The 22474-nt window shown below is 40.6% G+C and overlaps 1 protein-coding gene across 1 annotated transcript in view; it reads left to right on the forward strand.

The window, feature by feature from the left end:
- The window catches only part of EFNB2 (ephrin B2), a 504468-nt gene that overhangs the window by 422764 nt on the left and 59230 nt on the right, over positions 1–22474 (forward strand). The window lies entirely within an intron of this gene.

Raw genomic sequence — 22474 nt, forward strand, 5'->3', positions numbered from 1 at the left:
TCAAAGGCCTGGGACAGACTGACTGCTCCTGCTCTGGGCAGCCTTTATATACCCCTGAGCCTGGCCCTGATTGGCTGTCTGCAATCTGGGCCCTGATTGGCTCCCTATAAGTCCTCTTTTAATTGGCTCCTGGGCTTTGCAGGCTCTGTGGCCTGCCCCAGCCCACTCTCCCAAGGAGTGGGGCAATGAAAATTAAATAGTTTTGAGGTCTATTCCTGCATCAGCACCCAGAGGCAGTGTTGCCCTGTGAAAAGGGCACAGGTAAGTGAGAAGATGTGGATTTTATTCCCAGTTTTGGCTTTTTCTTGTTGTGTGACCTTGGGAAACCCACTTACCCTCTCTATGCCTCAGTTTCCATACCTGTAAAATGGAGATAATATCTACCCATTTTTGAAAAGCCCTTTGACACCTACCTATAACAAACATACATGAGTCTTGACTCAATTATTGTTATTGCACACCCAAGAGTTTTGAATGTGCAACTAATGCAGACCCTTAACCTTCAAAATCCATACCTGTCAAATCAGAGACTCTCTCATTTTTGATTAGTTTTGAGGGAATTTTTCATGGCCTCTCACTCTTAAAAGGATGAATTTTGCAATGTCTTTCAGTGAGACATTTAAAATTTAATATATGTCTGTAAAACCTCACTCATTCAGATGGTCAGTTTCTGATAGCCCTGTAAATACCCAAAGATTTAGCTAAAAATGTCATTTAGTAAGATTTGGAAAGCTGGTGAAGGAGCAAGTCTGCATGAGCACTGGCAGAAAAAATCTGTAAGAGATGTACACACACATTTGCTGATTAGTGGTGAAAATCACAACATTCTTATGTAATTTGCATTCTTTGTTCTGTTTGCCAAAACAAAACATTTTCTTTTTCTTTGGCAGAAGAAGTATCCAGGGCTAATACTATGACCATAAAGAGGGTCTATAGTTAGTTATATTGTTTGATGAGAGAATCAACCTCTCAAAAAATACGGGAAAAGGGCAGGCAGGTTGTCATGGGGATTCCAGTTAAAAAGAGAAGCTGCCAAACTGCTTCCTCTGTAGGGGAAGAGTAAAAGAGCAACTGCAGTGGGGCCTCAAGCTAAAGCGAGTACTGCAACAGCAGCAGTACTATCATGTCTGAAGAATTTTATGGTTGGCTTTGCTGGAGTGTTGGCAGCAGCACTGCCAAACCAGGTTCATGGGGTAGACTGGAATTATGGGCTTTGCATACTAATGGTGAGATATTAACAATGTTAGTATTTAATTTGCTAACAAATCATTAAGGAACTGATCTGATTCCTGTTGAAGTCAATGGCAAGTCTCCCACTGATTTCAGTGGGAACTGGATCAAAATTTCAGATGCTAAGGTAACACAGTTACAATCAAAAAGTCAGGTAATGGAAAAGTCAGGGTTTCAAAAAAAGTAATTTAATTTGAAATCAGCTTTTATACTTTCTGTATGAGATTCTAACCCCTGCTCTGGCCCTTTTAGCCACCATAAAATGACAGAGCAGGGTAAAGAGGCTTTAAAAGGCCCAGATCCAGCCTGGGGAGGACTTTCCCAATGCAGGAATTGAGGAAGGTAGCAGCAGCTTGTCTTCTGAGGAACATCCTGAAGCTCTGACATAGGAGGGCATTTCAGTGAGTGACAGAGAGCAGGCCAGAAAAGAGACCCTGTAAACGGCACCAGCTACAGGGATTCTCACCAGCTACAGAGCAGCCCATTAGCAGTCGGTGGGTGGAAGATGGGGTGATGTCCTAAATTAGAAGAGCAGCCCCCCGAGCACAGCCACATTTATGTTGGGGACCATTCTGGCTCCAGCAGCAGCAGCCCAGAATCTGGGTGACAAAGTTTAAAGCTCTTTTAGTCCCCTAACCCACTATGTTTTAGACAGTGTTATTAACAACACAAACCAGTAATATAATAAACTATACTTTTAAGTAGACAAAGGAGAATAGACAAATCCTACATATGTGTCTCGTGGTGAGTTATAATTGCTGTGGAGTGCATAACTTTTGCCTTTCTGATATTTTGTGATTCTTACATATCGTACGTTTAAGGTACATCTACTGCACACTCCTTATGGCAGCGTGATTACACAGTACACACCCTGTTTGCATGGGTATTAACAGCAGTGTAGATGGTGATGCTCTGCTTAGATGAGTAAAAACACACTTACTCCTGTAAATATGTACCTTGTATGGCTCTCTACTTGGCCCAGCAGTGCTTCCCCTGTCTACACTGCTGTTTTTCACAGCATAGTTTTCTTCTGACTCTCCACTGCTGGTGTCTTTCCCCACTGTAGGGAAAGGCTTCAGCAACAGTGAAAGACTACAGAAGTGAGGAAAGGCTTCAGCACTAAACTGAGGCTCCTGCTGGAGTATTTCCCTACTGCCTCCCCCGTGCCAGAGCCTTTCATGGACACGCATAGCTACATAATGCAGTGTATTCACCATCTGCTTTTCACTGAGCCATATAGCTCTACAGACCCTACACACCGCCACCAGCCATGTGCAGAATAAATGTTACCTTTATGCTCTAGCTATGTATCTTAGTTACTTATATTGCCCTCATCAACACAGTATCTGAGTGCCTTCAACATCTCCATGAGGTAGGGCAGTGTTACTATCCCATTTTACAGGTAGGGAATGGGGCACAGAGAGGCTAAGTGACTTGCCCAAGGTTCACACAGGAAGTCTGAAGGGGATCAGGAACTGAACCCAGGTCTTCTGTGGTCCAGCCTAGGTCCCTAATCAATGGACCATCCTTAATGTTTCATTAGGTTACGTTTTTGTACTTAATTTTCAAGGGATTTTTGTGTCGAATTGGTTTTGTTTTAAGGATAAAAAAAATCAAACTACCAGTAATAAATTCATAAAGGGTGTGGGGAAATGAACCTCTACTCCTTTTATTTTTATTAAAAGGGAAAAAGAAAAGAATAGAAAACTGACACTTGCTCATGGGCAGAGCTAAAGAAATTAGTCAACTGTTGGATCATTGGCACCTGACTAATTCTTTAGCAAAGGCTAGCTAAAAAGCTCCAATTACAAATCTTTAACCATCACTGAAGTATGCACTTTAAGGGCAGAGATACTTCATGTGTGTGTCTCTAAGGGCTTGTCTACATTACCCACTGGATCGACGGGCAGCGATTGATCCAGCGGGGATCGATTTATTATGTCTAGTCTAGATGTGATAAATTGACTGCTGAGCACTCTCCCATTGATTTGAGTACTCCATCAGGGCAAGAGGTGCAGGCGGAGTCGACGGGAGAGGATCAGCTGTCGACTTACCACAGTGAAGACACTGTGGTAAATAGATCTAAGTACATCGACTTCAGCTATGTTATTCACGTAGCTGAAGTTGCGTAACTTAGATCGATTCCCCACCCCCCCAGTGTAGACCAGGCCTAAGAGTGCATATATATACTCTGAGGCATGATGCAATTTTCTACTGCACACAAAGACTGAATGCAATATCTAAACATTTATGGTGGTTTAATTTTGCACTAGTAGAGTCCAAATTAGACCTAGGGGAATTTGTCAGCCGGAACTTTTTTTCCAGCTAAAAATGCAAATTGGAGTCAACTGAAACATTTAATGATTTCATGTCAATTTTTATTCTAAAAAAAACCCCTGAACAAATTTAAAAAATCTAAATATTTTGAATGATTTTTTTTGATTTTCTGATTTGCCAAAAAATCTGAAAAAACAAAATAATTTTTAAATTTTTATTTCATTTTTCAGAATTGCCTACACTGAAAAATACATTACTTGCCCAGATGTAGTCAAACATGGTTATGAACAAATGTAATCTTCATTGAGGGGTATTCACTTAAAAGATACAAATTTCAGCCATCTTTTAAGTTAAAAAAAAGAGTGGCAACTTTTTATAGCAAGAACTGTGTATTTTCCCACCCATATGCACATAATTCAAATATGTCTGAAAGGATTTTCTTCAGAAATTTCAAAATTTTCATCTTTGGTCATAGACTAGGCGTAATGAATCATGGCCATGTACACCCAAGCCCAGGGTCATCATCATGTATTTTTAAGCACCTAAAATGCAGGCTTTTATCACTGGAACTAAAGGAGATAAGTACTGGAGACTGAAAAGATTTCTTTTGGATGACCGTATAGTTGTACATACCAGTTCATTACAAAATGGTACCCAAGATGGCGACTTGAATTCCTATGTATCCTATGTATTCCTATGACACTCAAGTTTAGTTGTCTATCAGGAGGACTATAGTAATGAAGTATAAAAAGTACTGGTTTAGGGTGTGTGATCATGTCTCTCTCTAGTGGCTGGCCTTATTTATTGATAGACAGTGGAGATGCTTCAATATCTCAAACAGTACAAGATCCCAGTTCATCACTGAGGTCCCTGAGTGTAACACAAATGGCCACCATGCACAACTCAAGCCTGGGCTTTTGTCAGCACAAAAAGAGAATTTTACAGCAAGTTAAGAGAAACAAAACTGAGTTAAAATTGAAAGTAGTAAATACTATAAGGTTAGAATATCTAGTGAATGCTCTAACAGTGGGCACTGGCCTGCACAGATTACATTAAGCAAAGAACAAGAAGAGATAGAGGCAGAGACTAGAAAGCTTAGGCAGTGCTACCAAAATAGCAGAAGCATGCTTCCTGAATATAGCAGCAACAGCAATATCAAATGTTATACCTATTAAGGAACTGTGCCCAGGTCCAGCCCCTGGAGTTGCCTCTGCGAGATGGAATACTGCTCCAACATGTTATTAGAACTTCTAATTTATCAAATGAGTAACTGGAGTCTTCAGAGACAGACACCCAAAACAGCAAGGCCAGTGGGTGAAAGTGACGTTGTGTGAAAGTGACACTGATGACTTTGAGAGACTAACGTTAAGATTAGTTTTCAATGAAAATAACTCCCTGGCAGACTAAAAATGTAAGGGTACAAGTCAGCCAGAGGATGAATCATTCAGAATCCACTTTTAACTATGAACTGAGTTGCTTGTCCACCCTTAGGCACCAAGGCAAGGAGAAAAGAGCAGCATTGCTCATTGCTATGATTTTAACTTTTACATGAAGCTGTGCAGTTATCTGAAATAGTGCTGGTCAAAGTAACAACTAACGAGAGTCATAGTTCTTTCAGTGTGAAATTATATACTGCCCTCATTTAATTCCTGACTACAGTGGGTACTCTGATTCTGAAGCTCGATTCTGAACTTTGAACTCCATTGAACTTTGCCCACAGAGTTAAGTGGAAGCTGAATCAGGCCCATCATCTTTGTTTCATAGCTCTGCAATCCCCCTAAAATTTATTTTTAAGAAAAGGAAGCATCATGCGTTTGCAGCAATAGAAGCAGTAGAAGACCCTAATTCAGAAAGCACAGTCTATTCAGGAAAAATTGGGAGAATTTTCAAAGGGTCATTGTAGCCTATGGGAAACAGAGGTAAGGGCATCATATAATCCTCATCACCACGGATCTTCAAAATGGATAATCTAGGTAGCCTCCCTGCACCCCTATTAAAAAATATCTGGGAGCTGTTGCATTAAAATGTCATTAAAATGTTGTATTCCCATAGTAAAGTCACTCCTAGGGAGGCAGACAACAGATAAACAAAGATTATGCCCATTCTGATTCTGGTAACAGATAATCATTTGCAATGTCACCTAATGAATATGATGACACTGAAGTTGATGTCTTGGAGACATGGAGAGTAACAGTGGGGTGATTAGGAGGAGTGGGACATATTAAAATTTGAGAAAATGGATGTGCAAAATATTACTGCCCACGAGGAACCACCTTTGTCCTGTGGTTTTCTATTTACTGAGGTAGAGGGGAACCTGCATTTTCCTGTACCTTGAAGATTGCAGGAATGAGGAGAAGGCTGGTGTTAAAAATAATTCCTATTGTTTAATATATCAGTTTTCACAAGATTATGGGGAACATCAGTCCTGGTCTCCCTTCAGTATGGTCAGCCAGAGAGCTCAATGGAAAAAAAATTCCATGTCTATTTACAGACAGAAGTAATCAAATAAAAATAAGAGTGTAGAGAATCAGTGTATAGTACTATAGGAATGTAGTGTAAGAAAGTGGAATGCAGACAGGAAAAATTTAGCAGTACCTAGCAGGAAATATTTACAGTAATCTGCAAAACATTTTTGTATTTAAATGGAAAATAATTGCCTGAGCACTAATTTTTTTTTTTTTTTAATATTCATCTTTGAAGCCATTACAGCCAATTTCAGATGCAGACCTGTACGTATTCTAGAGACATGATCCTGCAAGGTGCCAAGCATCTTTAATTCGCACTGGCTTTGGTGGAGCTCCTGGTGCTCAGGATTGGGCCCTACATTTGTGCACTTTGCCTGCACTCAACAATGATGTAAAATTAAATTAGTTGCCAAAAATTACAGCTTAATTATTAATTAAGCAGCCTTAATGTCTTTAGTTTGCCAGAGGGTAATAATCTAGTTCGTTTAGGTAAGTATGTATCTCAAATGCTAAAGGGTCTGTTCCTAGGAAAGCTATACAGTCTTATGAAATGTATTATGAGGAAAATTAATATGACAAACAAATTTAAAATCATCTTGATAATCTCGTTTATTTATGTATTGTGCTGTCATAGCAGCATGAAAGGCAACTTAATCTGTATTTTTGAAATGAGTAATGGCTCTATATTTCTCTGCTCTATTTATTACAGAAATGACCCTAAATAGTTTAAATAACCCATCATTTATGCTTCGTTTAGCTTCAGGTGGAATGTGTGTGCTGATAGGAGAACAATTTAAATTATTTTCAAATGTTATTCCTCAGGATCTGTTTCAGGATTGTGCAACATGCAGCCATTGTGCCTGATTACAAAAATTGTTAAAAGGCCAAAGTAACTTACTTCTCTGTAAAGTGAAAAATTTTCTGCTCCCAGTCAGTACAATATATATATTTCTTCTTGCACAAGTTTTACTCCTCGTCAATGTAGTTGTCTGGAATATGGAGCTCAGTACTATGGAAACTTTCTTCAGGGGCTGGGAAGAGATGTGGTCCATGTGAGAACCTGTTAAGTCCGCACTATTAAAAAGTTGGAGGAGCCCTGACATATAATATAAAAGAAAAGTTACCTCACATCTAATTTCTTTTCCATATATGGTATGAACTTGTGCTATTTGGCATCGACTCCATTTTGTCTGAGTTGGCATGCAAATTAGTTTCTCAGAGCCCAAAATATCCCTGGCTTAAAATGTTGTTCTAGTTCATCGTGGGACAATAAAGTGGTAGAGCAGGACAGAATTTAGCCTGTGAGGATAGTGAAAATTAGAAGAAAAGCAGGGCATAGCAGAAGAGGCAATATAGGGGGTTACTGAAGAGACCTGCAAACAGAAAAAAATGTACCAAACTGTACAACGGGAGGTGTTTTTTTAAAAGAACTGTCACAATAGCAACTAGATCAAATGGCTCTGTGTGGTCCCAAATGAGACCATCACAGTTACTATTTAAGTAATGATGGAAACAGAAGTCCCTTTGCTGTAAAGTCTGTGTTACCATGGTCCTGAAGAAAAGCTCTTTGTAAGCTCAAAAACTTGCCTTTCACCAGCAGAGGTTCATCCAATAAAAGATATTACCTCACCCACCTTGTCTCTCTGTTACCTTAAAATGTACTCATATGCATCCCCCTAAGGAAAGCATTCTTCATTACCTGCACTAGCATAACTCTGAATAAAATTAGGGCTGTCAAGCAATAAAAAAATTAATCGCAATTAATCATGTGATTAAATAAATTAATTGTGATTAGTCACACGATTAATTGCATAGTTAAACAATAATAAACACTATTTAAATATTTTTGGATGCTTTCTACATTTTCAAATATATTGATTTTAATTACAACACAGAATACAAAGTGTACAGTGCTCACTTTATATTTATTTTTTATTACAAATATTTCTACTATTAAAAAAACAAAAGAAATAATATTTTTCAATTCACCTAATATAAGTATTGTAGTGCAATCTCTTTATCATGAAAGTTGAACTGGCAAACATAGAATTATATACAAAAATAACTTCACTAAAAATAAAACAATGTAAAATCATAGAGCCTGCAAGTCCACTCAGTCCTACTTCTTGTTTGGCCAATTGCTCAGACAAACAAGTTTGTTTACATTTGCAGGAGATAATGCTGCCTGTTTCTTGTTTACTATGTCACCTGAAAGTGAGAACAGGCATTCGCATTGCACTGTTGTAGCTGGCGTTGCAAGATATTTACATGCCAGATGTGCTAAAGCAGGGGTCAGCAACCTCTGGCACACAGCTCACCAGGGTAAGCACTCTGGCTGGCTGGGCCCATTTGTTTACCTGTCACATCAGCAGGTTCGGCTGATCATGGTGCCCACTGGCTGCGGTTTGCTGCTCCGGGACAATGGGGGCGGTGAGAAACTGCGGCCAGCGCATCCGTCAGCTTGCGCCGCTTCCCACAGCCACCATTGACCTGGGACAGTGAACCACGGCCAATGGAAACCGTGATCAGCCGAATCTGTGGATGCAGCAGGTAAACAAACTGACCCAGCCCACAAGGGTGCTTACGCTGGTGAGCCGCATGCCAGAGGTTGCTGACCTCTGTGCTAAAGATTCATATGTCCCTTCATACTTCAACCACCATTCCAGGGGACATGCATCCATGCTGATGACAGGTTCCGCTTGATAACAATCAAAAGCAATGTGGACTGATGCATGTTCATTTTCATGATCTGAGTCAGATGCCACCAGCAGAAGGTTGATTTTTTAATTTTTTTTTGTGATTCGAGTTCTGTAGTTTCTGCATTGGAGTGTTGCTCTTTTAAGATTTCTGAAAGCATGCTCCAGAACCTTATCCCTCTCAGATTCTGGAAGACACTTCAGATTCTTAAAACCCTGGGTCGAGTGCTGTAGCTATCTTTAGAAATCTCACACTGATACCTTCTTTGCGTTTTGTCAAATCTGCAGTGAAAGTGTTCTTAAAAAGAACAACATGTGCTGGGTCATCATCCAATACTGCTGTAATATGAAATATATGGCAGAATACGGGTAAAACAGAGTAGAGACATACAATTCTCCCCCAAGGAGTTCAGTCACAAATTTAATTAACTCATTTTTTTAATGAGCATCATCAGCATGGAAGCATGTTCTCTGGAATGGTGATTGAAGTATGAAGGGACATACAAATGTTTAGTACATCTGGCACATAAATACCTTACAATGCCGGCTAAAAAAGTGCCATGCAAATGCCTGTTCTCATATTCAGGTGACATTGTAAATAAGAAGAGGGCAGCATTATCTCCCATAAATGTAAATAAACTTGTTAGTCTTAGTTATTGGCTGACTAAGTAGGACTGAGTGTACTTATAGGCTCTGAAATTTTACTTTGTTTTTGAGTGCAGTTATGTAACAAAAAAATCTACAGTTGTAAGTTGTGTTTTCACAACAAAGAGATTGGCCTGCTAAACCCAGGTTTGTGAGTTCAATCCTTGAGGGGGCTACTTAGGAATATGGGGCAAAATCAGTACTTGGTCCTGCTAATGAAGGCAGGGGCCTGGACTCAATGACCTTTCAGGGTCCCTTCCAGTTCTATAGGATAGGATAGCTTGAACTACAGTATTTGTATGAGGTAAAATGAAAAATATAATTTATTTTGTGAATCATTTTTACAGTGCAAATATTTGTAATAAAAATAATATGCACTTTGATTTCAATTATGACACAGAATACAATACATATGAAAATATAGGAAAGTATTTAATAAATTTCAATTATATTCTATTGTTTAACAGTGCGATTAAAACTACGATTAATAGTGAATAATTTTTCAATCGGGATTAATTTTTTTTAATCACGTGAGTTAACTATGATTAGTCGACAGACCTAATTAAAATTAACTTTGATTTTTTACATCCTTAGGGACAAGTGAAAGTTAGTGGTGACCCAAATCAGCCTGATTGCCTCAGGCTTCTATCACTTAGGAATGTGTTAGAAAGCAATGCAATTAGTGTATTAGAAAGCAGTGTATTAGAAAGAAGAGAGGTTCTATTCACGCCTTCATGCCAATAAGGTTGCTGCAATTAGTTACAGATTAACATATCTGTGAGAGGTCTAGATAATAAGAGTGAAAAATTGGGACGGGATGTGGGGTAAGAGGTGCCTATAGAAGAAAAAAAACCCAAAATCGGGACTGTCCTGTACAATCGGGAGATCTGGTGAGGTCCTAGAGAGATCCTCAAGTGCTGGGACTCTTCATAGAGAAGCAGAGTTGTTTCTGTGGACTCGCCTGACTCACTCGCCAAATCAGGATGGTCCTGTTAATTCTGCTGAGGTTGAAATTTATGGGCTGAAATCTTGAATTAGTATAAAAGTTTTTGTGCCTTTAGCATTTTTTTTAAAATTGTTTTTTTGGGCAATAAGCAAAATCAAGACATTGGCCACAAAATGCTAAACCCTAATTACTATTAATGTTATGCCAGTACTAAACAAGCTAACAAAAACGATAACCTAAAAACACTAGCCAATCCTCACAACACTCCAATCTAGCAGTACATGTATTAAAAAGTCTGTAGTAGGAAAATTTGTGAATATTTTCACTGGTGTAATTACTTTGCTGTAGTTACAAAACTGCAAATTTCTCTGGTGCTCTTTAAGTATCTTTCTAAGGCAGAGTCAGATAGGGACAGGAACAGAGGGATCATGGGGGTAAACCATAGGAAGATGCCAAGTTCTGGAGGAAAGATTTATTTTATTTTTAGAAATAAAGAAAAGCCCCAGGAGAAGGGGAGAATTTTGATCATAGCACATTCACAATGGGTTAATTTGAAGAGTTTTTTCATAGATTCATAGATCCCAAGGCCAGAAGGGACCATTGTGATCATCTAGTCTGACCTCCTGTATAACATAAGCCATAGAACAGGAGTTCTCAAACTAGGAGTGGTGACTGGGCCTGGACCCAGACAAGCGGGCGGGCCTGGGTCCCCCCGTTCCCCCTTATACTGCACCTGCCCACAGAAGACGGTGGCCAATACAGACTGCAACTTGCCCCTGAGCTAAGGGGCTAGACCATGGGTTGTGGTTGGCCACTGAGGCAGGTGTGAGTCCCAAAGACTGCTGTTAACCACTCCCCCCCCCCCCCAAAGGGATTGAGTCTGGAGAGTGGGGGGTGGTTAACAGCTGTCTTTGGGACTCACACCTGCCTTAGTGGCCAACCGCAATCCATGGTCTAGCCACTTAGCTCAGGGGCAAGTTGCAGTCTGTATTGGCCACCATCTTCTGTGGCCAGATGCATATAAGGGGGAAGAGGGTGATCCAGGCCCACTCGCTTCTCTGGGTCCCGGTCCAGGGACCCTCTAGCAGGAGTCTCCTTCTGCCCTCCTTCATTCCCCTCCTGTCTGCTTTCATTCCCTGGGCCACTTCCCCCTTTCACACCTCCTCGGCCCTTCGTAGGAGGGTCCACAACTTGGCAGGTAATGGGGCTGGAGATCTCTCTAGCTCCCTGGAGCCTGCCCATCACTGCTCTGTCCGAGTTACTAGCTCCTTTTTTAGGAGCCAGTCCTTCTCCCTTGCCAACCCGGGAGACACTGACTTCTTCTCTTCTAGGCAGCCTTCATGTAGACTCCCTGATTGGCTCCCCACAGGCCTTTGTTGATTGTTTGCCTGCCTGCACAGTGTCAAAGATCTGTTCCAACCCTTTTCTCAGGGGACGGGGCTTGCTGTGTGAAGGGGGTCACCAAAACAAAAGTTCGAGAATCGCTGCCATAGAACTTCCCCAAAAGAATTCCTAGAAGATATTTTTAGAACAACGTTAAATCTTGATCTAAAAATTGTCAGTGATGGAGAATCCACTACCTCCCTCTTTCTGTTTACAATATCCCTTTCAATGGTGGATTGTGAGATGAATCAAGTTTTTCATTTTCTAATTGTGGGTGCATTTTGTATAGTACTCTTTGTTCCTAAAGCTTTACAGCATGCTTCAAAGTCATAGAATCATAGAATACTAGGGTTGGAAGGAACTTCAGGAGGTCACCTAGTCCAAACCCCTGCCCAAAGCAGGACCAATTCCCAACTAAATCATACCAGCCACAGCTTTGTCAAGCCCGACCTTAAAAACTTCTAAGGAAGGAGATTCCACCACCTCCCATTCCAGTGCTTCACCACTTTCCTAGTGAAAAAGTTTTTCTTAATATCCAACCTAAACCTCCCCTGCTGCACAGTCCTCTGATGCTGTTTCAAAACTTCAGGCATAAATCATATAAATCTAGAACATCAGTCAGGGAATGCAGGATGAGGACAATGCTTTTTTTTGTTGTTGTACAAGTGTAAATTTGAAGAAGAGGATGCAGAGAGCAGCAAACTGAACAATGAAAATGAAACATGCAAATAACAAAGCAAAACAAACAAACGGGACATTCACATCTGTGATTTGAGCTAATGTAATTTGTGAGATGTAGCCTGAAAAAGTGTGATATTGCTACAATGAATGGATATAATTATGAATATACTGATTAGCTGTAGAGAATATAGTCTGGTTGAAATAAGATAGGATGTTTTGTTTCTGGTCGGTTAGCCAACAAAGCTATATATTGCCACATAGCATTTCCAATTTTTTATTTTGGCTCAAATGGAATGATGTTGTTTGACCTACTGGCAAAGGCACCTAATTACATTGCCAATATCCTTGCTATTCTTTCTTAGCCATTCAGTTCCATCATGGCAGGTGGGCTGGTTTTATAACAGGAATTAATGTTCAGTCATTATCTTGCTTTTGTTTCAAATTCTCAGGGTATTCAGGCAACTCCCATTTTTCAAATACAGTCCTGATGTTACAAAGCTCAGTCTGTAGTGCAGTCGAAGCAGCTTGGGAAGGAAGGGATGCTGCAAAACACCATGGTATTGATTCAAATTAAGCAGCTGGAGGTGATTAATGTTAACTAAATATGCAGGTAGGCCAAAAAAAAAAAGTAAGTTTATTTCTTGGTGTAATGAACTCACGTTTCAGCCCGCCCACAGAGGAGTTGAGGGCCTTCAGCTTGAATGTTATTAAATTGCTATTGGATGGGAAATGTAAAATAAATTGACACAAAGAATGTGGTTTATTTTGGCTCTAAAATTCTCTGATGTTCTGGAGCCAAGGGCATTTAGAAGAACATCATTAAGCTAGCACAAAGGCACAAACCTGCTCAGAAGTGCCCGTGAAAGAACCCTATAGGTATAACTTGATGGAATGTCATTGTTCCATATGTTGCTAATTTCTCCAGAAATAGTTAACTGGTTTTCTGTTTAGAAGCTGAGTTTTGATCAGCTCAAACTTGCTTGACATCATCATACACAGCTTTGGAGGGCTGCTTACTTTGCAGAGTTCACACTTCAGTAAATGTGTTTTCGATTTCACTTTAGTTTGTTGCAGGGCATTCTCTATTTTGTTTATGGCAACTGTGTGAATTTAGGCATGTCACTTTCACAGGTGTCTCAGCTACAAGAAATTAATAATTTTCTTGGGGTTTTTGTAGCATTAAAAAGACACTTTGTTGGTGAAAATAAATGTCAGCATCAGACACATCAAAATACAAATGCCAAAAAATAATTAAGGGTAGAATTCTGCTCCCTGTTCTATATATGCTATCTCTAAAAATTGGAATGAGTTATGTATCTGAAGAAGTGATGAGAAGCCACTATACTCAAACAGGGTGAACTACTATTCAAACGTTTCCCCAAAAGTGCAAATCTTCAGATCAGCATATACTGAGGTGTTTGCAATGATGGAATATTCAGTGCAATATACTACTCTAGAGTGGGTTTTGCTTTCATGCTACCGTCTGACACAAAGAGACCTTAATTTTGCAAGCATCAGTTGCCACTGACCTCAGCTGGAATAACATATGTAAGTGAGACCACTAAGATATGCAGCCAGAGGGGAGCTTTCCATGAGATTTTTGCCAGGTTTCAGCTGAATCAAAAATCCAAACGTCAGATCTAGTTCTTCGGGACATCACATGGATTTGTGACTCTCCCTGGGAGACTTTTGGTCCATAAAACAAAGACTAGATTAGATTCGTAGATTCGTATTCTAGGATATTGTAAAACTGGAATTTTAACACTTACTACTCATGCCACATTTTCCCTGGGTTCCGCAGGCTTTACAGCACAAATTAGGTTTCTCACCAGCCAGCCTAAAATGTCAGCATACAGTTTGGATCTCAGGTACAAAATTGGTTTTTAAGAACAGTTACATTTAAACAGAGTCCATTATAACATCTATGTTTGCACCAGTTAGGCAGTACCCCAAAATAGTGAAAATGCAGCCATACTTTTTTAGATTCCCACCATCAATGTCATTTAATGATTTTCTGAAGAATAATTCAAAAACAATTCAAAACAATTTATGACCAGAAGACAAAATTATTTGTTTTATCTAATTTTCCAAATACTGTGGGAGCAGAATGTAACTGTTTATAGAAAAAGAATAAAGCTGTGCAATCAACTCTTACTAATTTATTATACAGTATCTATAGTTTGCAATGCTGTAGTTGCTGTAGTGCCTCCATTTGAGAATCTTACTTTTGGAAACATTAATGAACTAAACCTCACATTACTGATGTGTTAGATATGGGGAAACTGAGGCAGGTAGATTCAATCAAAATATTTAAACCTGAGTACCTAATGGTAGGCAGCTACAGGCAACATTTTCCCACTGCCTTCAATGGGCACTGTGGGTTCTGAGTATGTCTGAAATTCAAGCCATTTATTTCAGTGTTTGATTTAGGGACTCAAGTTTGAAAGACTGACCACAGAAAATTGGTAGCAAATCCAAGAATAGAACCCCAAATTTTGGACACCTAGTACCCTGTTCTCATCATTAGACTACTAGAACCAAGGTTTGCATGCACCGCAATGTCCAAATCAAAAAGAAGCAGTTTGAACAAATTTTGTTCTCTTACAGCATACAGAACTTTTTCTCTTACATACCTTTTAACTTTAAGAGGTCAGAATTTCACTTTTGAGGATGAATCCTGCCAGCTGTCTACATGTCGGATTCTCATTGAAGTCATTGAAGCCCACTCCTGGAGGGCTTGCTGATTCAAGGGCTAGGAAAACAGAATGCACACTTGAGAACAGATTCTGCACAAATTCCAATCTGGATCCAGATTTCAAATGCCCCCAAATTCTAGTTTGTTCCGATTTGGAGTTTTGCTTCAACCTGTTAGACAAAGATAAGCAAGCCGTGAAACTCGGATGAGTGTTTTGAATTCTGAACAGTCTCTCTGCAATAGGAGGAATAGGATATACAAAATATTAAACAATAGCAAAACTATGCATATATTACTGTATATGCACATTGTGAGGTCTGTAAAAGCAGCAGAGTCCTGTGGCACCTTATAGACTAACAGACATATTGGAGCATGAGCTTTCGTGGGTGAATACCCACTTCATCAGATGCATGTGGACTATAAGTTTTTAGCCACTTTAATAACTTCTTAGTAGCCATCTGTGTCATGCATACCTCCATTGTTAAGTGTTTATATTTAGAAGCTCTTCTGGGCCAGCAGGAGCAGCTCCCACATAGGAGGTGAAAAAAATAGAATATCGAAAGCCTAAATCACTTCATTAAAGTTATTGAAGGCATAAAGCAGGACTTTATAGTATGGCTGATTTCCCACAACAGTATAATGGGGAAAGTGTTTGGCAGAAATCAACAACTGTAAAGTTTATGCTGTTTGTTCATGAAGTTCACAGAGAGCTAAATCCTTCAATCATTACTCAGGCAAAATTCCCATGGAAGCAAGTTGGAGTTTCTCCTGAGGACTAAGGACTGCAGTATTTTGTCCAAAGCAAACTAAAGCTTTGAACCTAAGGGGGGATGGTTGTGAGTGACCAGAGTCCCGTCAGGTAGGGATACAGCTATTTTAACTAAATTTAGCACATTTTTGTATTCTTTCCAATAGCAGCAGATATAGCAATTTTGGGGAGCGGCTCAAGATCTCGTGGACATTTATCTTTACTAACAATGAAAAATCATTTTCTTATGTGATTTGATTTTAGTTGTTTGCTGTTGGAAATATCAAACATCTGCCTGAGCTGAATAACTAAATAACTGGCAACTTTCTAGCCAGTTCCTATTTTTGGCCTTTGATGTCAGAGGGGCTTGAACACCCCTGGATTCTCATGGAGACTTGGAAGTGGAAAAGAGCCAAGCTGTAGAAGATCAATTGCTCCTGGTGCTTGAAGAGCTAGTAAAAACAGGTTATAATGTTTACATGACTTCTTATGGGTCAGAGTTTATTACAGCTCTATTCTATGGCCTACAGCAGAGGAACATTTTACAAGGTTTTTGGTGTGTTTGACAGTTATGTTTCAGTACATTTGGCAAGGAAGGTTTTTCAACTGAGTTCTTAAGGTTCCCTAATTTCAGAGATTCCCTTGTCATCTGAATTTTCTGGAGATTTGGATTTAGCAAATTTGGGTAGATTACAGATAATTCATAAAAATAAATAGAACAATAGCTTCTAATCCTGCACAACATAAACACAAAACCACTATGTTAAAAAAATCATTATGGTTGCAAAGTCAAGAAATCACAAGTTAGAAAATGCCTGAATTGAGGTTCCCTGAGCAACTTAAATTCAGTCCCTTTGTCTGAATTATGAACCCGTGTTTAATTACATGATTGCTTACTATTTTTTCAAGAGGACCCCCACCTCAATCAGTGCACAGAATGGACAGTACTCACTTAATAAGCAGTTATTCAATATTCTGATTTCTGCTTGTTGGTGTGTGGATCCATGCCTTATTTCATGCACACTATTCAAACCTTGCTTTGAAGACAGGTTTATTAATTTCACCCTGGGCTTTTCTATGGTGCTCATCACTATAGTATCTTAATGCTTCTCAAGCATTAATTAATTTATCTTCACAACATCCCTGTGAGGGCAAAGGGTGTCTCCCTATTTTGCACCGAGGCAGAAATGAGGTGCAGAGACAACCGAAAATTAAACCTAATTTCAGCGGCATTTCGGCAGCAACGCCTCTCGATGATGTCTTGTCGGCGGCAAGCGGCATCATCGAGAGGCGTCGCTGCCGAAATGCCACTGAAATTTGGCGGCATTTCGGCGGATGCTCGACTGCTGCCATGGCCCTTCGTTTGGCACCCGCCAGATGAAAAGGTTGGGGACCACTGCATCATACCATCCCCTCCATAAACTTATCAAGCTCAGTTTTTACACCAGTTAGGTTTCTTGCCCCCACCATTCCCCTGGGAAGGCTGTTTCAGAACTTCACTCTGCCTAATTTCAAGCTCAAACATGTTAATGGCCAGTTTATATCCATTTGTTCTTGTGTCCACATTGGCACTTAACTTAGATAACTCCTTCCCTTACTGGTATTTATCCCTCTGATGTATTTATAGACATTAATCATATCTTCCCCCAGCCTTCTTTTGTTTAGGCTAAATAACCCAAGCCCTTTGACTCTCCTTTCATAAGGTAGTTTTTCCATTCTTTGGATCATCCTCGTAGCCCTTTTCTGTGCCTGTTTTAGTTTGAATTGATTTTTCTTAAACATGGGAGATCAGAATTGCACACAGTATTCCAGATCAGGTCTCATCAGTGCCTTGTATAATGGTACTAACACTTCCCTGTCTCGACCGGAAATACCTTGCCTGATGCATCCTAGGACTGCGTTAGCCTTTTTCATGGCTGCATCACATTGACGGCTCATAGTCATCCTATGAGTAACAAATACATCTTGGTCTTTCTCATCCTCTGTCATTTCCAACTGATACATCACCAGCTTTTAGCAAAAATCCCTGTTGTTATTCCCTAAATACATGACTTGAGTTGATGAAGCAGGTTGTCATTCTTTATGTGAACAAGTACTAGAGTGGGATTGCGTGTTTTGCTAGTGGGTGTCACAGATATGTACTGACAGGAAAGGAATGGTGAGACTAAGGAATTTGCTCTAGAGGGGAGTGTGCACAAATGGGCACAGACTCTTCTGTCTCTTCTCCCAAACCTTGATCTCCTTTTACCCCATCCCCTTCAATCTGTCCCTGTGCCCGTCCTGTGTCTTCTCCATGTCTAACTCATTGTCTCAGACCCATTCTCCTAGTCTACCTAGTTCCACTCTCCACTCCTTAGGCTTCTCCTTGCAGTCACAGTCTACTTGCCCAGGCAGACAGAGTTCTTCCCATCCTAACTCCTCATCAGTTCGGATCCCCTCCCAATCCCAATTTTAGTCTCCCTCCCTAGGCTCATCTAATCTCAGTTTCCCAGGACCGGCGCTATGGGTTTTAGCGCCCTAGGTGCACGGCAATTTCGCCACCCCGCGCCCTGGTCCTGTGGCTCCGGTGGAGCTGCCGCAGTGGTGCCTGCGGAGGGTCCGCTGGTCCGCAGCTCCGGTGGAGCTGCCGCAGTGGTGCCTGCGGGAGGTCCACTTGAGTCACGGGAGCAGCCAACCGTCCACAGGCACCACTGCGGCAGCTCCACCGGAGCCGCCTGCCGCCCCCTCTGGCAAAATGCCGCCCACCAATAATCCTGGCGCCCTAGGCAATTGCCTAGGCCACCTAAATGGAAGTGCCAGCACTGCAGTTTCCCCACTCACCCTTTCCCTAGCTTCTTGCCCCAGTCTCTTTACCTAGACAGTCCCAGTTCTCTCGTAACTGCCCAGCTCCTTGTCTGATCTGTATCTCTTCCTCTTGCTCCGTTCCCTCCCCTCACATTGGTTCCTAGTCCCTATCTCCTTGTCCAGCCACGCCCAGTCTCTCCAACTTTCCCCAGCTCCTTTTCCAATCCTTCTTCCAGCCAAATGGGTTCCAGTACACCCACCAGTCCCATCCTTAGTTTACTTGCACAACCAGTTTCAGCCTTCCCTCCCCAGTTACAGTTGGTATAGGGGTACAATGTCCTTTGCTTTGGAGTGTTATAGTGCAGACTACAGAAATGTGCAGTTAATAGTCAAAGAAACGTATCAGTCATTGTGTCTGTCACCTCTGTGCATAGTGGTGTCATCCCCCATGAGAGCCTTCACCTCTCTTCATATTATGATTGAGCTAAGTCCCTTAGACTAGGTCTTTCCTCACCCTGAAGCCCCTTCCTAGCTAGCCAGGGAACATTATTGCGGTGGTATCATGAAAGGGGTGTTTCTGTTGCTCAAATCCTGGCCTTCCCCCAGCATCCAGTGCAAGAAAAAACACATGGAAGGATCTGATGCACTATTTTTTCTCCCTCATGGTGCCATGAGGGCTTCTTTCCTCCTCTTCACTTTCCTTGGTGAATGAGTTATTGAAGGGTGAGGCTGATGGATAGAGGTATTTGTCCCTTCCCACACAAAGCTGTCAATGAGGATGTATCCTTATTTAGTGAAGCTATGGAAGGGAACATCTTCAGGATGAGCCCCTCTGTGAAGATGGTGCTTCTGGTTACTGGGGAAGGTTAGCTCTCCCCTACTCTTCTACCTTGCAGAATGTGGACACAAAGCTGCTTCTCTGTCTTTTGCTGGGATTGACTGCCTGGTGAGTACAGTAATCACTGGGTGAGTATGGTAATCATTGAGTTACAATGTAGACACCTCTTCCAGCCAGAATTCTGAATGGGACTCAGTCCAGAAGACAGCCTCCAAACACACCTACCAGATCAGGTTCTGAATGAAAGTTAGGTGGCAAAATGCAAAATTCCCATGGTCCATGAATCACTCTGGGACGTAGATGAGAAAAAGGTCTCCAGACACCTCGAGTGAGGCAGAAGCTCCAAGGGAACTTTCACCCTGAAAATGTAGGTACTGAGTGAATTTAGACCCATATAGTGTTTGGTGCAGAAGAACTGTTAGAGTTCCCTGGAAAGGAAGGAAGTCAGAAGTGAGAGGCAAAAGGGAAACATCTGGGAGTTGCAGTCTAGGGCAGAGGTTCTCAAACTGTGGTCTGCAAGCTCCATTCAGGTGGTCCGAGGATAGTTCCCTCTAATGTGCACACTTGGGCGATCGCACACAAAAGAATGAAGAGTCACCCATCTAATTAGTGGAGCTGTGCAGTCGTGGCTCCACTAATTAGGTGTCTGCTCCTGATGAGGTGATAGCCTTGTGGGGAATAGGAGGTAGGTGGGATTGGGCAGTGGGGTGAGAAGAGAGGGTGGTGGGAATTTTGGGATGTGCAGGGCTGTGGTGGCCAGAGAAAGAAGCAACTTTCCCCAGCTCCAGGGCTGCGGCTGCCAGACTGCCCCTCCCTCTCATCCTCAGCTCCAGGGCTGCTGTGGCAGGGGAGAGTGGGAGAGACCTCTCTTCTTTACAGCTCCAGCTTGGGGGCTGCTGTAGTGTGGGGGAGAGGGCACATCCATCGCATTAGAAAGGCAAGACTACAATGTTATGTGATATGAGTTCTATTGAAATGAGTATTATTGATATGAGTTTGGAATGGCTGTATTATTAACGTGATAGTATGCAGTAGCCTGGATCCTTTAATCTATCACTGGTCCTGGTCTTAAATATTATTATCTGTATTACCATAGCATGCTTTTTCTGCACTTCAGATACAATTTGTGCAGAAGGGAAATAATTCTACATCAGGGAGGAAAAAAAAGGAAACATTTTTCTAGCCATTTTTTTAAAATGTCAGTTAGCAGCTGCTCATAAATCTAAATATTAAAAGTATTACCAGAGGAGGTGGATTAATGGACAAAGTGCTGGTGAGGTGGTCAAGCAAAATCATCTCCTATTTGTGGTGGTGATATTCCAGCAGTATACTGGCTGAGCTATCACCATGTGCTAAACTGCCCTTTGCTGTTCTCTGGTCTCATCTCTGTTCATCTCTCCCAAGCTCTCATGGTACTCCAAGTCACAGTGTGTTAGGCCTGTACAGCAGGCTTCAAAGTGAAATGTACTAACCTGGTAATTTTCACTTTACAATTAAGCTGCAGGTTAGTAATGTGAAATTTACCAGACTTGTGCAATTCACTTTGTTGTGCTGCCTGCAAAGCATGCTTCAGATGCTGGATTTGACCTCCTCAGCATGGCTTGGACAGGTGGATCTGGAAGACTGGTGAAAAACAGAGGCTGAATCCCTAATACAGGATATTTCTGTTGCAAATGGGAGTCTTGACAGGTCTGGTTAACTTTTGAAAACAACTGTAATTTATATCGGATCTTGATGTGTGTGTGTGTGTGTGTGTGTATATATATATAGAGAGAGAGAGAGAGATAAAACATTTAACCCACGGCGACTCAACATGCATTTTACCAGATTTTAATAAAAATTAATGTGATCACCTAAAAACATTACTTGGCACAAATGTGCCTGAGCAAAACTAAGTTCATAAAGAGTTTTTAATTATTAAATGTAGCCTAAAAATATGTGCTTAGTTTCTTCACAAGCATTGAAGTGAGCATTAACATTTCAGTGGTTTTATGGAAGTTCTGATCGTATAAATTGTTTGCAGCTGGAAAGCTGACTTTCATTTAAAAATGACTTGCCATAACATACTGTACGGTAGCTTTTTATTGGGATTGAAGTGTCTGGCTTGTTAACTCTATTTAAGCAGCTGCTATCTCACTTGGGTTTGATCACAAGAGTATTTGAAATGAAGGATGATCCTGCTTTGTTTGCAGACCTCTTTTAACCAGTGTGGATCAAGAACTGTTTGGTCTTTTCTGACAGCCATAACAACCCTTTTGTTAAATTTTATTTTCACCATTATAGATGTTGCTAATCTTCTACTAGCTTTTTTTAGTCTCTAACAGCCAGACTACCACAGTGAATGTATCAATAAGATGGTTCTTTCCTAATCCACCAAAGAGTACCATATGCGCATTGGGAATCAGCCTATTTTCATATCATAGTAGTCTACATTACGTTGTTTATCAAACTGTTTCCTTTAATGTTTTTACATCTAAGGAAAATAAAAAATTATGTCAATGTGTAGACAACTATACTTTCTGTCAGCATAACTGTGCTGATACCAACTCAAAGAGCTACTTCAATGGACCAAGGGATCTTTGCTGCATTGTGTGACACTTTCTCAGACATGATGTCATCTCCTAAAATTCCTTGGCTGAATAAAGTACATAGGAACCATAGTGATGTTATGCTGAAGATTAATTAGGTTCAAATTTTTAATTGTAGAAACTTTTTTTGTAGTTGAGAGTGACATCTCAGTTTAAGGTTGTGTTTATTTTGAAATAATTACTCATGAGAATGCAACAACAAAATAAAAATATTAAAAAAGATGTAATGTAGGCATAAACTGATGAATTTATTACACCCGTGACACAGTTCGTAAGAAACATTTCTGACTGTTTTTGCCTTTGGAATAAATAGACTTAACCATGATTATTATGTAAAACTTAACAACACCAGAGTTTAAGCAAACAGAGGAATTTTTACTATGGAATCAAAAATTACAGGTAGGTGTTAGAAAATGATAGATTCCCCTAATTTCAGTATCAGGACAGAATTGAGTGCCTCCTAAATAAAAAAAATCAGTGATTATATGATTGCATAAA

The sequence above is a fragment of the Chelonoidis abingdonii genome, chromosome 1 (assembly GCF_003597395.2).
Source record: "Chelonoidis abingdonii isolate Lonesome George chromosome 1, CheloAbing_2.0, whole genome shotgun sequence".
NCBI lineage: Eukaryota > Metazoa > Chordata > Testudines > Testudinidae > Chelonoidis > Chelonoidis abingdonii.